The following is a 15,696-nucleotide window of genomic DNA, read 5'->3' as shown; positions in this document are numbered from 1 at the left end:
TGAGTATCTTCCTATATGACACATTCTGTGCTAAGTCCAGGGGATAAAAGGATAAAGACACAGTTTCTCACCCTAAAAGGGATAGTGGAGAGGTATTGAGAGAGATGTTGATAAATAATTACCACTGTGTTAAGTGCTACAAAAGTGAAGGAAGGGGGTTAAAGGATCATAGAAAAGTCATTAAACCAACTTGAGAGTGAAGGGGTTGGTGGGAAAGCTTCCTAGCAAAGATGCTACCTAAGATGGGAGAGAGAGATGAAGAGTGGAAGTGCAGTCAGTGAAGGTAAAGAGTGCATGAGATGAGAAGTGGTGCCAGCCAAGGCATGGAGAAAACATGAGAATGAAAAACAGTGTAAAAAGGGAGGTGGCAAAAGCTGAAGCTGAAAAAGGAAGCAGTAGCCAAATTCTGTGGGACCTTCTATGCCAGAATAAGGAGTTTGGATTTTATCCTAAAGGAGGGCCATTGAAAGAAAACTGACATGAATACATTTGTGTTTTTTCAAAGATCAGTTTGGCTAACATGGGGAGAATGAATGAGAATAGGGAGAGAATTAGAGATATTTCATTCATCTAGGTGTAAAAGGATCAGATCCTGAAGTAAGATAGTAACTGTGAGGCTGGAACAAATGGAAGAATTTTGAAAAATATATTTAGGAAGCAGATTCCACGGTATTTTTTCTTTTTTCTTTTTTTTGAGACAGGATATCACTCTATTGCCTTGGCTAGAGTGCAGTAGCATCATCATAGCTCAATGCAACCTCAAACTCCTGGGCTCAAGTGGTCCTCCTGCCTCAGCCTCCTAAGTAGCTAGGATTACAGGCACACACCACCACACCCAGATGATTTTTCTATTTATTATAGAGATGGGGTCTCACTCTGGCTTAGGTTGATCTTGAACTCCTGAACTCAAGCAATCCTCCTGCCTCGGCCTCCAAGAATGCTAGTATTAGAGGCATGAGCAACTTGCCCAGCCAGATTCCACAGAATTTAATGTCTAATGGATATATGTAGGCAAGGGCTAGTGAAAAATTTGGGACAACCTCCCTGGTATGTGGGTGATTCCTCTCACCAAGATGACATGCAAATACAAGCAGAATAATAGATAGTAGGGAACTGGTGATTGAATTCATATCAAATATTATCTCCCTTGTGAAACTGAATTAAGTGTTTAAGGTAAGGCAAGTTGAACATAACTCACTGGGAAGGAGATAATGCAATGGGTTTTGCAGCATCCCCTTTCTTTAAGAAAGATGATTAAGAACAGCTAAAACAAAAATGGAACTGGCTTAACCTTCATTTTTATTGTGCAGACACAGTAATGTAAACTTAATTTAGGAGAACCCACTGTGTGAAGAATATGTTAAATATTTGGGAAGAGCAGATCACTCTTTAGAAAAGACAGTTGCATCAGGTGATCTCTCTTCTCAGGCTGGGGAACCTTTTGGAATTCTGTGGGATAGAATTTGCGGAAGTGTCAGAGTAGCCGGCAGGAAGTAGATGATATACTCAAGGAGTTTCGCTGAGACAAGCTTAATGAGATTATTTATGGTGGTTTGTGTAGGGTTAAGGGAGCTTAAAAGTGGTGGTGAGGCACAGAAAGACTATGACCAGTGAGGATCTGTTATCACTCCTAAGACTGAAGGGACAAGGGGAAGAAATGGCATTATTGGAACCCAGTAGAAACTGTAGCTATGTGAGAGGGGCTGTCTGACAGGAGCTGTGGCTTTAGGTTGCACAATGTAGTCTCTGCCCAAATGCAACATTGTATGGAGGAAAACAGGGGAATAAAATGCCATATCTGACTGTCTTCCTGCTTTCTATGCTCACCGTTAGCCAGACCCAATCAGACAGCAGCTGGCAAAGAAGCCTGTTGGCCACAGTCCATTGAGGTCAGCTTCCTTTGGCACAGAGCATGGCAGGAAAGGGCAGAGAATGGAGCTTGGGGGTGTGAGGAATAAATGGAAAATAACAGCTCAGCAAGTGTTCTTAGCCACCAGATGCTACTCTTGCCTTATGCTCTGCTTCCCAGGAAGTATATGCTTTGTGGCCCTCTGTGGCCTGGATTCCTAAACACACTGTGAAGTATTTGGACCCTGGATAGGAGACTGAGAAGAAAAGGGTTAATTTGAAAGAACACTTAAAGTTGTCACCTTGTAGAAACTAATTATAAGTAGGAATTAAGCAGAATGCTTCCTCTTCTTTTCTAGGGAAAGGGGACCAGAGTTAAAAGGGATTTCTTTTTCTGTGAAGAAACCAGGTCTACAGGGGCTTGTATTCAAAGAGGGATCTAGTCCCAAGTTCAATTTGAATTTAAATTCCGCCCTGCCTGTGGCTGGTTTCTTTCCTGCCAAGCCTTATTTTTGCATAGATGTCTGACTAGCCTAGGTTCTTTCCCCCATGGCCTGGAGCAGACTCATAGAAGCTGAGTCTGCTTCTCTGACTGCTGTTGTCAGGTAGAGGGCTGAATGAGTGAAGCAAGGACCTCAGAGGCTCTGCAGTTTGTCCCATGCCCAGCTGGCTGTCATGCTCCTTGCGTGTGCATGCAGGCTGAGTGCCTAACTATTGGTCCTTTCTGATCCTGGAATCACTTAGATCTTGGGGATAGGGTGAGAGGTGGGAGGCAATTCATCTGGGCTCACAGTCAATTGTGCATTCCTTAGGAGCCCATTTAGTAGGATACTTCTTTCAGAAAAGAATTTCAATTGGGCAGAAACTGCCCAATTGGTATGTCTTTCGGTTGAGAAGGTCGAAACTTTTACACCCAGGGTGGTAAAGTGTTAAGTCATTCAGATCTTTCTCTAATGTCACTCCTCATTATCACTGTTCCCCAGGGAAGTGACTGCCTCTATTCACTTACAGCTGCTGGTAACTTCCAGGCAGTGTGTTCTGTTTTACAGGAGCATGTGCCCCAAACTGAGAAGGAAAGCCTCTGACCTCTGGGAAAGGAGTTCTGGCTTCTGCAAGAGTAGGTGGCAATATGAGGTTTTGGTTGGATAAGGGAAAACTGTGGGAGGATAAGGGAATAATAAATCTTCTGGGAAGCAGAGGCTTTATAAACTGTCAAACAAGCTGCATTAAGAGGGAGGGTCTGGCCCCTTCAGAATGTGCTAGGTACACTTTCTTCAGAGTCTGGCATTCACTGTCTGTGGAAGTACTAATATGGAGTAGTTTCAGGATTGTATTTGGTCCCAGCGCTGCCTGGTGATAGGAAGAAATGGAAGTTTCAAGAAAACTAAAAGTGAATGCATTTTGTAAAATATAAAGGGCATCCCACTTGGTGGCTTGAGGGGGAAGATGTGCTATTTCTAGAACTCACAATCAATCTCCAACCAGCCCCAATAAAGCTTTCTTAGTAGACTGGAGGCAGAACCCTCCCAAAGAGTCATCTCCTCCTTGTGTCCATGGTTTAAGAGCATTTTCTGAGATGGAGGGGGCTGGAATTGAAGGATATTTATTATTGACCTCTCCCTCAGATGTAGAGAGATGCATTTTCAGCTTCAATTTTTTTCCATCTTCTTCTGAGATTAGACTCTCTCAGGGTTGATCTCTTCTCTAAATGTATCAAACCCCCACTGAGTCCTCAAAGCTGACAGCAAATAAACTGTTGCTTTGTGTGCACACAAATGATTTAGATTTTCATTATACAAAGCTGCTGATACGTTAGGAGGCAGAGGTAGGGAAAGACAAAATACTAGGTTTTCATGGCAGCAATGTATCCTACTCCTTCCTCCCTCCCCAGAAAGGAGGCTCCAGAAAACAGTACTTGGGAGAGGGCCCATCTAAGCCAGCCATCATCCATGTGGGCAGGACCCCAATTTTGGCTTGCTTTCAAATGTAGTTACTCTATTTCCTGAAGAGGTGGTAGCAACTAAAGATGAGAAACAAAGCTGGTAGAAAGTTCAAGGGGAATAAAAAAGAGTAAATAAAGAGGCAAATATCAGAATCACTCCAGAAAAACAGGGTCTTTTCCCACTGTGGCTTATTAAAATCTCATTTGGAGCACTTCAATTTTCTTTCCAAGGTATCTCTTTGTATCTTCTGTGTTAAAATACTGCCTTTCTAGGCAACATGATAGAAAGAACACAGTTTAGGCTTTGGAGTTGGACAAATCAAAGTTTGAATCCTGGTTCAAATATTTCTTAGCTGTGTATCCTTGTGCAAGTTACTTAAATTCTCTGAGTTTACTAAACTTTCTAAGACAACATATCCTATCTGCAGTTGGCCTCCACAACCTCCAGCAATATATTAATAGATGGCATTAGTCACCCAATGGCCCCATTCCTTTTAATTTGTGTTAATTACCAACCTTCCTCTAACATAGTGATTTTTAATCCTGGTTGATATTAGAATCTGTTGAGAAGATTTTTAAATTTTTGGATGCCTTTGTCCTATCCCAGTTCAACCAAGTCAGAATCTCTGGGAGCCACTAGACCTTACCATCCCTATCTTTATTGTTGCTATCATCTGCTGACCTTCTAGTCATCCCTCAATCATTGAGGACTTTAGCACCTGACTTCTCTTCTCTTCTTTTTATTTCTATTATCCTTTTAGAAACTTCAACATCCATGTGAACTACTTTTCCAACTTCTTGTCCTCTAAGTTCTTTTACTATCTTAACTTCAATGATATTTTTTTCTACCCACTTTCTACAGCTCCCACTCTTGACATCAACAAGAAACATACCATCATCAAAATTCTGATTTCAAGTCTCCTACTCCTGACCAACACTTTTTATCCTTTCATCTCATATTCTTTAATATTACCACTCTACCAACTTTTTGATTCCATCCTACTTACCAAGTATAGAGTTCATAGTTTATCATTATAATCATTCCTTATGCAGAAATGTTCCACTCTTGTGCCTTTTGTTCATCCTGCCATATATTTATCCAACAAAGCCCCAATCCTTTTTAAATTTAATAATTTGCCTGCTCTGTGCTTGCACCAATTTCCTAACCATTGAGAGAGAAAATATAGCTATACTTGCACCTTGTCTCTGTCTATACTCACTCTCTTGGTGAGTTCATCCAATCCCGTGGCTTTAAATATTATCTACATCCTTACTAATCCAAGTATAGCTATGGTAAAAAGCATGAGCATTACATGGGAGCACATTAGAAATTTAGAATCTTGAGCCCCACTCCACACCTACTGAATCAGAATCTGCATTTTAATATCTCCAGGTGATTTGTTCACATTAAAGTTTGAGAGGCACTGATTTATACTGATGGCTCCCAGCTCTGATTGCAAATTAAAATCAGATGGAGAGTTAAAACTTTGCTAATTCCAATGCCCACTTTCAGAGGCTCTAATTTAATTGATCTAGGGTAGGGCCCGGACATACACACATTTTATAAGTCACTGTGTGATTTTAATGTACAGCCATGATTAAAAACTACTGACTTTCTCGGGATACAAAATCAATACACAGAAATCAGAGGCATTTGTATATGCCAACAACAATCAAATTGAGAACCAAATTAAAGACTCAATACCCTTCAGAATAGCAACAAATAAATTAAAGTACCTAGGAGTATACTTAACCAAGGAGGTAAAAGACCTCTACAGGGAGAACTATGAAACACTGAGGAAGGAAATAGCAGAGGATGTAAACAGATGGAAATCCATTCCTTGCTCATGGATCGGCAGACTCAACACCATTAAAATGTCTATACTACCCAAACTGATCTACAGATTCATTGCAATACCTATTAAAATCCCATCAGCATTCTTCACAGATGTAGAAAAAATAATTTTACGCTTTGTATGGAACCAAAGAAGACCCCGAATATCAAGAGCAATTTTAGGCAACAAAAACAAAATGGGAGGTATTAATATGCCAGATATCAAACTATACTACAAAGCTGTAGTAATCAAAACAATATGGTATTGGCACAAAAATAGGAATATTGACCAGTGGAACAGCTCTGAGAATCCTGATATAAAACCATCCTCATATAGCCATCTAATCTTTGACAAAGCAGACAAAAACATACGCTGGGGAAAAGAATCCCTTTTCAATAAATGGTGCTGGGAAAACTGGATAGCCACCTGTAGAAGGCTAAAGCAGGACCCACACATTTCACCTCTCACAAAAATCAACTCACGCTGGATAACAGACTTAAACCTAAGATATGAAACTATTAGAATTCTAGAGGAAAATGTTGGAAACACTCTCCTAGACATAGGCCTAGGCAAAGAGTTTATGAAGACGTCCCCAAAGGCAATCAAAGCAGCAACAAAAATAAATAAATGGGACATGATCAAACTACAAAGCTTCTGCACAGCCAAAGAAATAGTCATGAAAGTAAACAGACAACCTACAGAATGGGAGAAAATTTTTGCATCCTACGTATCCGATAAAGGGCTGATAACTAGAATATACTTAGAACTCACGAAAATCAGGAAGAAAAAATCAAATAACCCTATTAAAAAGTGGGCAAAGGACTTGAACAGAAACTTTTCTAAAGAAGACAGAAGAATGGCCAACAAACATATGAAAAAACGCTCAACATCTCTAATCATCAGGGAAATGCAAATCAAAACTACAATGAGATATCACTTAAATCCAGCGAGAATGGCCTTTATCAAAAAGTCTCCAAATAACAAATGCTGGCGTGGATGCGGAGAGAGAGGAACACTCCTACACTGCTGGTGGGACTGCAAACTAGTTCAACCGCTGTGGAAAGCAATATGGAGATACCTTAAAGCAATACAAGTGAATCTACCATTTGATCCAGCAATCCCATTGCTGGGCATCTACCCAAATGATCCAATGACACTCTACAAAAAAGACACCTGCACTCGAATGTTTATAGCAGCACAATTCATAATTGCAAGGCTGTGGAAACAGCCCAAGTGCCCATCAATCCAAGAATGGATTAATAAAATGTGGTAGATGTATACCATGGAGTACTATTCAGCTCTAAGAAACAACGGTGATATAGCACATCTTATATTTTCCTGGTTAGAGCTGGAACCCATACTACTAAGTGAAGTATCCCAAGAATGGAAAAACAAGCACCAGATATATTCTCCAGCAAACTGGTATTAACTGAGTAGCACCTAAGTGGACACATAGGTGCTACAGTAATAGGGTATTGGGGAGGGGGGTGGGTATATACATACATAATGAGTGAGATGTGCACCATCTGGTGGATGGTCATGATGGAGACTCAGACTTTTGGGGGGAGGGGGGGAAATGGGCATTTATTGAAACCTTAAAATCTGTACCCCCATAATATGCCAAAATAAAAAAAAATTTAAAAATTAAAAAAAAAATGTCTTAGCAAATTGGGACTAAAAGGGAACATTCTACTCTGATAACAGGCATCTATTAATATCAAGCATTTAACAAATCTAATACTAAATAATAAAATTTTAGAAAAATTCTAGTTTAAATAAGAAAAAGGGCAAAAAAATATTTCAGTCTACAATTGCAACCAAAAATAGAAGGTACCTAAGACTCAATCTTATAAAAAGTGAAAAGAAAATTATAAAACATCATTGAAGGGCACAGGAAAAGACAGAAAGGAGAGATAAATAGATTTCACAATTAGAAAGACTTGATATCTTAACACATGTTAGTTTTCTCCAAATGAATTTATAAATTCAATACAGTTCCAACAAATATCCTGTCTTTTTTAGTGTAACTTTATGTGCTGATATTAACATTTGTATTCACATATCAAGACTTAGAGCTATAAAGATTAATAAGTGTGATATTGTTGCATCCTTTTCTGCTTTTGCTATCAGGGTTATATTCACTTCATAAAATGTGTTGGGGAGGATTCCATCCTTCTCGATGTTGTGGAATAATATCTGCAGGCTAGGCACCAGATCTTCTTTGTAGGTGTGTTAAAATTTGGGTGTGAAACCATCTGGTCCAAGACTTTACTTTTTAGGAAGGATTTTTATTGCTGTTTCAATTTCAGTACTTGATATTGGTATGTTCAGGAATTCTATTTCTTCCTGGTTGAGCCTAAGGAGGCTGAATGTTTCTAAGAATTTGTCCATTTCCTCCACATTTTCCAGTTGGTGTGCATAAAGGTTTTTGTAATATTCATAAATTATATCTTGTATCTCTGTGACATCAGTTGTAATTTCTCCTTTATTGTTCCTGATGGAGCTTATTAGAGATTTTTCTTTTCTGCTTTTCATCAGTCTAGCCAAAGGTGTGTCAATTTTGTTTATTTTTTTCAAAGAACCAACTTTTTATTTTATTAATCTTCCGTATAGTTTCCCTGTTGTCAATTTGATTTAGTTCTGATTTGATCTTAATAATTTCACTTCTTCTGCTGGGTTTGGGGTCAGTCTGTTCTTCTTTTCCCAGCTCTTTGAGTTGATTCATTAAGTTTTCTTTTTGTGATCTTTTCGACTTTTGGATATAGGCATTTATGGAAATAAACATTCCTTTCAGGACAGTATGAAAAGGACACCTGCACTTGAATGCTTATAGCAGCACAATACACAATTGCAAAGATGTAGAAACAACCGAATACATACATACAACCAAATACACCCATCAATACATGAGTAGATTAATAAAATGTGGTATATGTAACCCTGGAGTAGTATTCAGCTATATGAAACAATGGTGATCTAACACCTCTTGAATATTCCTGGATAGAGCTGGAACCCATTATATTAAGTGAAGTATCCCAAGAATGGAAAAATAAGTACCACATGTACTCACCAACAAATTGGTATTAACTGATGAACACATAAGTGGACATATAGGAATAACATTTATTGGGTATCAGGTGGGTGGGAGGGGAGGGAATGGATATATACATACATAATGAGTGTGATATGCACCAACTGGGGGATGGACATGCTTGAAGCTCTGACTCAAGGGGGGCAGGGGAAATATATATAATCTTAACATTTGTAGCCCCCTAATATGCTGGAAAAAAATTAAAAAAAGAAAAAATAAAGATTAATAAGTGTGATATTGAGACAGGGATAAACAGATGACTGGAACAGAATAGAGGATCAAGAAACAGACCCATGATTATAACGAAATTTTTTATATGACAAATAAAATTGTAAATCAGAAAGGGAAGGATAGACAATTCAACAGCTGGTACTGAGAGTAGATTATACCTTTGAAAAATAAAATTAAATCATATTCCTATAATAGCCCATTTAAAAAAATCTCAATTCCAGTGGTCACTTCTGCAGCACATATACTAAAATTGTAATGATATAGAAAAGATTAGCATGGGCCCTGCACATGGATGACATGCAAATTTGTTAAGTGTTCTATATTTTTGTACACCCTTTTACTGCATTTACTGGCTCATCATGCAGGGTGTGGTTGCATCTCACCTGCAAATACCACCTACTGGCTAAGGGAATAAACTGGGCATGTCATTATCTAAACAAAAATCTAAAAGTGAGAAGCAACAACTGCTCCAGATGGGAAGGAATTGGCAAGAGAACTTTTGAAGTATGAAGAATCAAGCTGAAAGCACACACACAAAGGGGAACATCAGCTCTCTAGCAATGGACAGCAACCAAATTCAGAACACTAAAATGACGTCAGAAGAATTTCAAACATGGATTGTAAGAAAACTCAATGATATGCAAGAGAAAATGCAAACCCAATACAAATAAACCACACACAAAAAAATCCAGGACTTGGAAGAAAAATTCACTAAAGAAATTGAAATATTAAAGAAAAATCACAAGAATGTCTGGAAATGAAGAATTTATTCAAGGAATTACAGAACATAGTGGAAAACCTCAATAATTGGGTAAATAAAACAGAAGAAAGAATCTCAGTGATTAAAGATAACATCTTTGAATTAAATAAGTCACTTGCCAAGACAGAGCAGAGAAATCAGAGAAAAGAGCAAAGCCTATAAGAAATGTGGGATTATTTGAAGAGGCCTAACATGAGAATTATAGGCATCCATGAGGGTGAAGATGAAAATACACAAGGGTTGGATAAACTATTTGAGGATATAATAAAGAAAAATTTCTCTTGCCTTGCCAAAAATCTAGATATCCAGGTACAAGAAACTAAAAGGAATCCTGGGAGATTTAGTGCAAACAGAAATACACCATGACACATAATCATCCCACTGGCCAAAATAAACACAAAAAGGCCCTCCTATGAGCCGTAATGTGAAAGAAGCAGGTAACCTACAATGAAAAGCCCATCAGAATAACTATAGACTCTTTAACTGAGACCTTACAAGCCAGAAGAGACTAGAGGCCCATTTTCACTCTTCTAAAACAGAATAATGCCCAGCCTAGAATCTTGTATCCTTCAAAACTAAATTTCCTACACAAAGGAGAAATAAAGACCACCTCAGACAAGCAAAGACTGAGGGAATTCATCAAGGCAAGACCTGCCCTCCAGGAAGTACTCAGAATAGTATTACACATTGATGAGCACAATCAACACTTACCAGTTTAAAATCATCCAAAATCTAAAGTCAAAGGCCAGATACTACAATGGTTCCAGGGAGAAAACAAAGCAACGAAGTTCAACTCAACAGGATGAACAGAAATCTGCACCAGTTATCAATTCTTTCAATAAATGTGAATGGCGGAAGTGCTCACTAAAGAGAAATAGGCTAGCCAATGGATAAATATACACAAGCCAAGTATCTGCTGTCTTCAGGAAACACATCTAACCCACAGGGACGCGTTCATACTCAAGGCATAGGGATGGAAAACTATATTTCATGCAAATGGAAGCCAAAAGAAACATGACATAATGGTTCTGATTTCAGATAACTTAGTCTTCAAATCAATAAAGGTAATGAAAGACAAAGATGATCACTATATAATGGTGAAGGGTGTAATTCTACAAGCAGACATAACAATTCTAAATATTTATACACTTAACTCAGGGGCACCCAGATTGATAAAGCAATGCTGTAATAGCTGGGTACTTCAACACACTTCTGACAGAACAGGACAGATCCTCCAAACAGAAAATAAACAAAGAAATAATGGACTTAAACAGAACTCTATAACAAATGGACCTGACTGACATTCACAGAACATTCTACCCAAAACCCAATGAATATACGTTTTTCTCAATAGCTCATGGGACATTCTCTAAGACTCACCATAATCTAGGCCACAAAGCATGTGTCAAAAAATTTAAAGAAATAGAAATTATACCATGCATCTTCTAAGACCACAGTGGAATAAAATTAGAAATCAACTCCAACAGAAACTCTTATCCCTATACAAAGTCATGAAAACTAAACAACTTCCTGCTGAATAATTATTGTGTTAGGCAGGAAATTAAGATGGAAATCAAATCTTTGAACTAAATGATAAAGACACACAAGTTATCAAAATCTGTGGGACACAGCTAATGCAGTCCTGAGAGGAAAATTTATATTTGTAAATGCCTATATACAAAAGACAGAAATATCACAAATCAACAATTAATGAATCATCTCAAAGTACTAGAAAAGATGAGCAAACCAACCCTAAACCCAGCAGAAGAAAATAAATAACAAAGATTAGAGTAGAACTAAACGAAATCAACAACAAAAAAACTATATGGAAGATTAATAAAACAAAAAGTTGCTTCTTTGAAAAATTAAGCAAAATTAGCATGCCTCCTGCTATATTAATGAGAAGCAGAAAAGAAAGGACTCTAATAAGCTCCATCAGGAATGAAAATGCAGAAATTAAAACTGATACCACAAAAATGCAAACTATCATCTATGAATACTATAAAAAACTCTATGAACATAATCTTGAAGATGTGGAGGAAATAGACAAATTCTTAGAAACACACAGCCTCCTTAGGCTCAATCAGGAAGAAACAGAATTCCTCAACAGACCAATATAAAGTACTGAAATTAAAGCAACAATAAAAACCCTTCCTAAAAAGTAAAGTCCCAGACCAGATGGTTTCAACACCTCAATTTTACCACACCTACAAAGAAGAACTGGTGTCTATCCTGCAGAACTTATTCCACAATATTGAGAAGAAGGAATACTCCCCAACACGTTTTATGAAGCCAACATAACTCTGATACCAAACCTAGGAAAGAATGCAACAAAAAAGAAAACTACAGAAGAATATTCCTTATAAATATAGAAGCAAAAATTCTCAACAAAATCCTAGCAGACCAAATTCAGGTGCTTATCAAAAACATAATCCATGATGACCACGTGGGGTTTATCTCAGAGATGTAGGGATGGTTCCACATACACAAGTCTATAAATGTAGTTAGCTGCATAAATAGAAGCAAAAAAAAAAAAGACCATATGATCCCCTCAATAGATGCAGAAAAAGCATTCAACAAAATTTAGCACCCTTTTATGATAAGAATGCTTAACAAAATAGGCATAGATGAGACTTAGTTCCAAATGATAAAAGCCATATATGACAAACCCATGGCCAACATCATACTGAATGGGAAAAAATTGAAAGCATTCCTTCCTAGAACTGGAATGAGACAAGGTTGCCTTCTATCACCACTTCTATTCAATATAGTGTTGTAAGTCCTAGCCAGAGCAATCAAACAAGAAAGGGAACATAAGGGCATCCAAATGGGAGCAGAAGAGGCAATCTCTATCGCTCTTTGTTGATGATATGATCTTATATCTAGAAAACTCCAAAGATTCTGCCATGAGACTACTGGAATTGATAAACAAATTCAACAAAGTCTAAAGTTACAAAATCAATGTACAGAAATCAGTAGCATTCCTATACACCAAGAACAGTTAAACTGAGAACCAAATCAAAGACTCAATACAGTTCACAATAGCAACAAAGAAAATCAAATACCTGGGAATATATTTAACTAAGGAGGGAAAAGACCTCTACAGGGAGAAGTATGAAACACTGAAGAAGGAAATAACAGAGGAGGTAAACAGTTGGAAAATCGTACCATGCTCCTGGGTCAGCAGAATCATATCTATACTACCCAAAGTGATCTACAAATTCAATGCAATGCCTATTAAAATATCAACATCATTTTTCAAAGATCTAGAAAAAATAATTCTACACTTCATATGGAACCAGAGAAGACCCCGCATAGCAAAAGAAATTTTAAGCAAAAAGAACAAAATGGGAGACATCAGTCTGTGAGACTTCAAGCTACACTACAAGGCTATAGTAACTAAAACAGCATGTGATTGGCACAAGAACAGAGACATAGACCAATGGAACAGAACTAAGAACCCAGATATAATACCATCCTCATATAGCCATCTAATCTTTGTCAAAACTGACAAAAACATACGCTGAGAAAAAGCATCCTTATTCAATAAATAATACTGGGAAAATTGAATAGAAATGTGTAGAAGACTGAAACAGAATCCTCACCTTTTACCTCTCACAAAAATCGATTCATGGTGAATAGCAGACTTAAACCTATGGCATGAAACTATAGAAATTCTAGAAGAAAATGTTGGTTGGAAATACTCTTACAGACATTGCCCTAGGCAAAGAATTTATGAAGAAAACCCCAAAGGCAATCACAGCACGAAGAAAAATAAATAAATGGGACCTGATCAAATTAAAAAGCTTCTGCACAGCTACGGAAACTATCATGAGAGCAAACAGACAACCTAAAGCATGGGAGAAAATATTTGCATACTACACATCCAATAAAGGGCTGATAACTAGAATCTACACAGACTCAGTAAAATCAGCAAGAAAAAATCAAACAATCCAACAAATAGTGGGCAAAAGACATGAACAGAAACTTTTCAAAAGAAGATAGACTAATGACCAGCACACATATGAAAAAATGCTCAACATCTCTATTTATCAGGGAAATGCAAATCAAAACCATGATGAGATATCACTTAACTACAGTGAGAATAGCTTTTATCAAAAAGTCCCAAAACAATTAATGTTAGTGTGGATGCAGAGAGATGGGAACACTCATACACTGCTGGTGGGACTGAAAACTAGTACAATCTCTGTGTAAAGTAATATGAAGACACCTCAAAGAGTTACAAGTAGAACTACAATTTGATCCAGCAATCCCATTACTGGGCACCTATCCAAAGTAATAAAAGAGATTCTATAAAAAAGACATCTGCACTCAAACATTTATAGTATCACAATTCACAATTGTAAAGACGTGAAAACGACCCAAATGGCCATCAATACATGAGTGGCTTAATAAAATGTGGTATATGTATACCATGGAGTTCTACTCAGTCACAAAAAACAATGGTGATCTATCACCTATTGTATTATCCTGGGTAGAGCTGGAACCCATTCTACTAAGTGAAGTATCCCAAGGATGGAAAACAAGCACCGCATGTACACACCATCAAATTGGTTTTAACTGATCAACAGTTAAATGCACATATAATAGTAACATTCATTCTGTGTCGGGTAGATGGGAGGGGGAGGAGTGGATGGGTATATTCCCACCTAATGGGTGTGGTGTGCACCGTCTGGGGAATGGACACTCTTGATGTTCTGACTTGACTAGGGCAAAGGCAATATATGTAATCTAAACATTTGTGCCCCTGTAATATGCTGAAATAAAAAAATTAAAAATATCTATTCCAGATGGATTAATGACCTAAATTTGAAAAAAATTGAACTTTGAAAAGATATTTTCAGAAAATATTTTTATGACTTTAGAGTAGAAAAGTATAAAGAAAAGCCACAAAAGGCATAGTCCATAAATCAAAAGAATGATATGCTTCACTATATGAAAATTTTAAAAGTCTTCTGTTTAATCAAAATGTCTGATTGACATTTCTGGCCCCCTTATATTGGGATTGGCCATATGACCAGTTCATAGATTGTAAGCAGCAATAGTGTGTGCCTTTTCCAAGGTGGAATATTAGTGCTTGCCAATATGAGTCCTTCCAGAGCTCTATTTGCCCTCTCTCATGGTGACAGACAATATTCTAGTTGAAGGCAGCCTGAATCCTAGAGTGAGGCAGTGCTCTCAGCCAGGTAGTGATGCATATGTGCTCTAAAAATATACATTTTCTATTTTAGAAAAAAACTCCATAATGAACTCTATCATAAACAAAATGAAAGGGCAAAGCCTCAGACTGGGACAGGATATTTGTAAAGGTTTAACTAACAAAGATCACTATGTAAAATATCAATCCAAATCAATAAGAAAAACAAAACAACTCAATAAAAATAAACAGAGGCAAAGTGTATGATTGAGTAATTTACCGAAGAGGAAACCTGATAAGATGCTCTACTGCCTAGAACTCGGGGAAATACAAATTGAAGCAACAATAAGATGTAATTTCATATCCATCAATTCCGTAAAAATGTAAAAGTTCAATTATAACAAGTGTTGGTGAGAAATAGTAATTATTATCCATGCTGATTGAAAGATAAGTTGGTATAAACCTTTTGGAGAAGAGTCTTTCCATATAAAGTAAAGCTGAAGATGTGGGTGTATACTTAGATCTAGTAATTTCACCTCCGTGAATATGCTGTGGAAAAACTCTAGCACAACAGCAGAAGAAGACATAAACAATGATGACTGTCATTGAAGTCTGCAATAGAAAACATCAAATATCTACCAGTAGAGAAATAGAAAAATAAATTTGATACATTTATTCAATGACAGTTAAAATGAGTGACTTGGAGCCACATGTGTGAATACATCTAAAAATCTTAATATTGAGTGAGTAAAGCATGTTGCAGAATGACTTCAGAGTATATCTTTTACATAAAGTTTGAAAACATAAAACAATATTATGTATTTATTATAG

At 37.2% G+C, this 15,696-nt stretch overlaps 1 non-coding gene across 1 annotated transcript; it reads left to right on the top strand.

Moving 5' to 3' along the window:
* The first annotated feature begins 9,167 nt into the window (after window positions 1-9,167).
* Window positions 9,168-9,274, top strand: LOC142866048 (U6 spliceosomal RNA). Its single transcript, XR_012916119.1, has one exon. It is a non-coding gene; the product is annotated as a U6 spliceosomal RNA (small nuclear RNA).
* Window positions 9,275-15,696: the final 6,422 nt, after the last annotated feature.

This window comes from Microcebus murinus, chromosome X (assembly GCF_040939455.1).
Source record: "Microcebus murinus isolate Inina chromosome X, M.murinus_Inina_mat1.0, whole genome shotgun sequence".
Classification (NCBI taxonomy): domain Eukaryota; kingdom Metazoa; phylum Chordata; class Mammalia; order Primates; family Cheirogaleidae; genus Microcebus; species Microcebus murinus.
The sequence above is the reverse complement of the archived record's forward strand: the minus strand, read 5'-3'. Positions and strand labels throughout refer to the sequence as shown.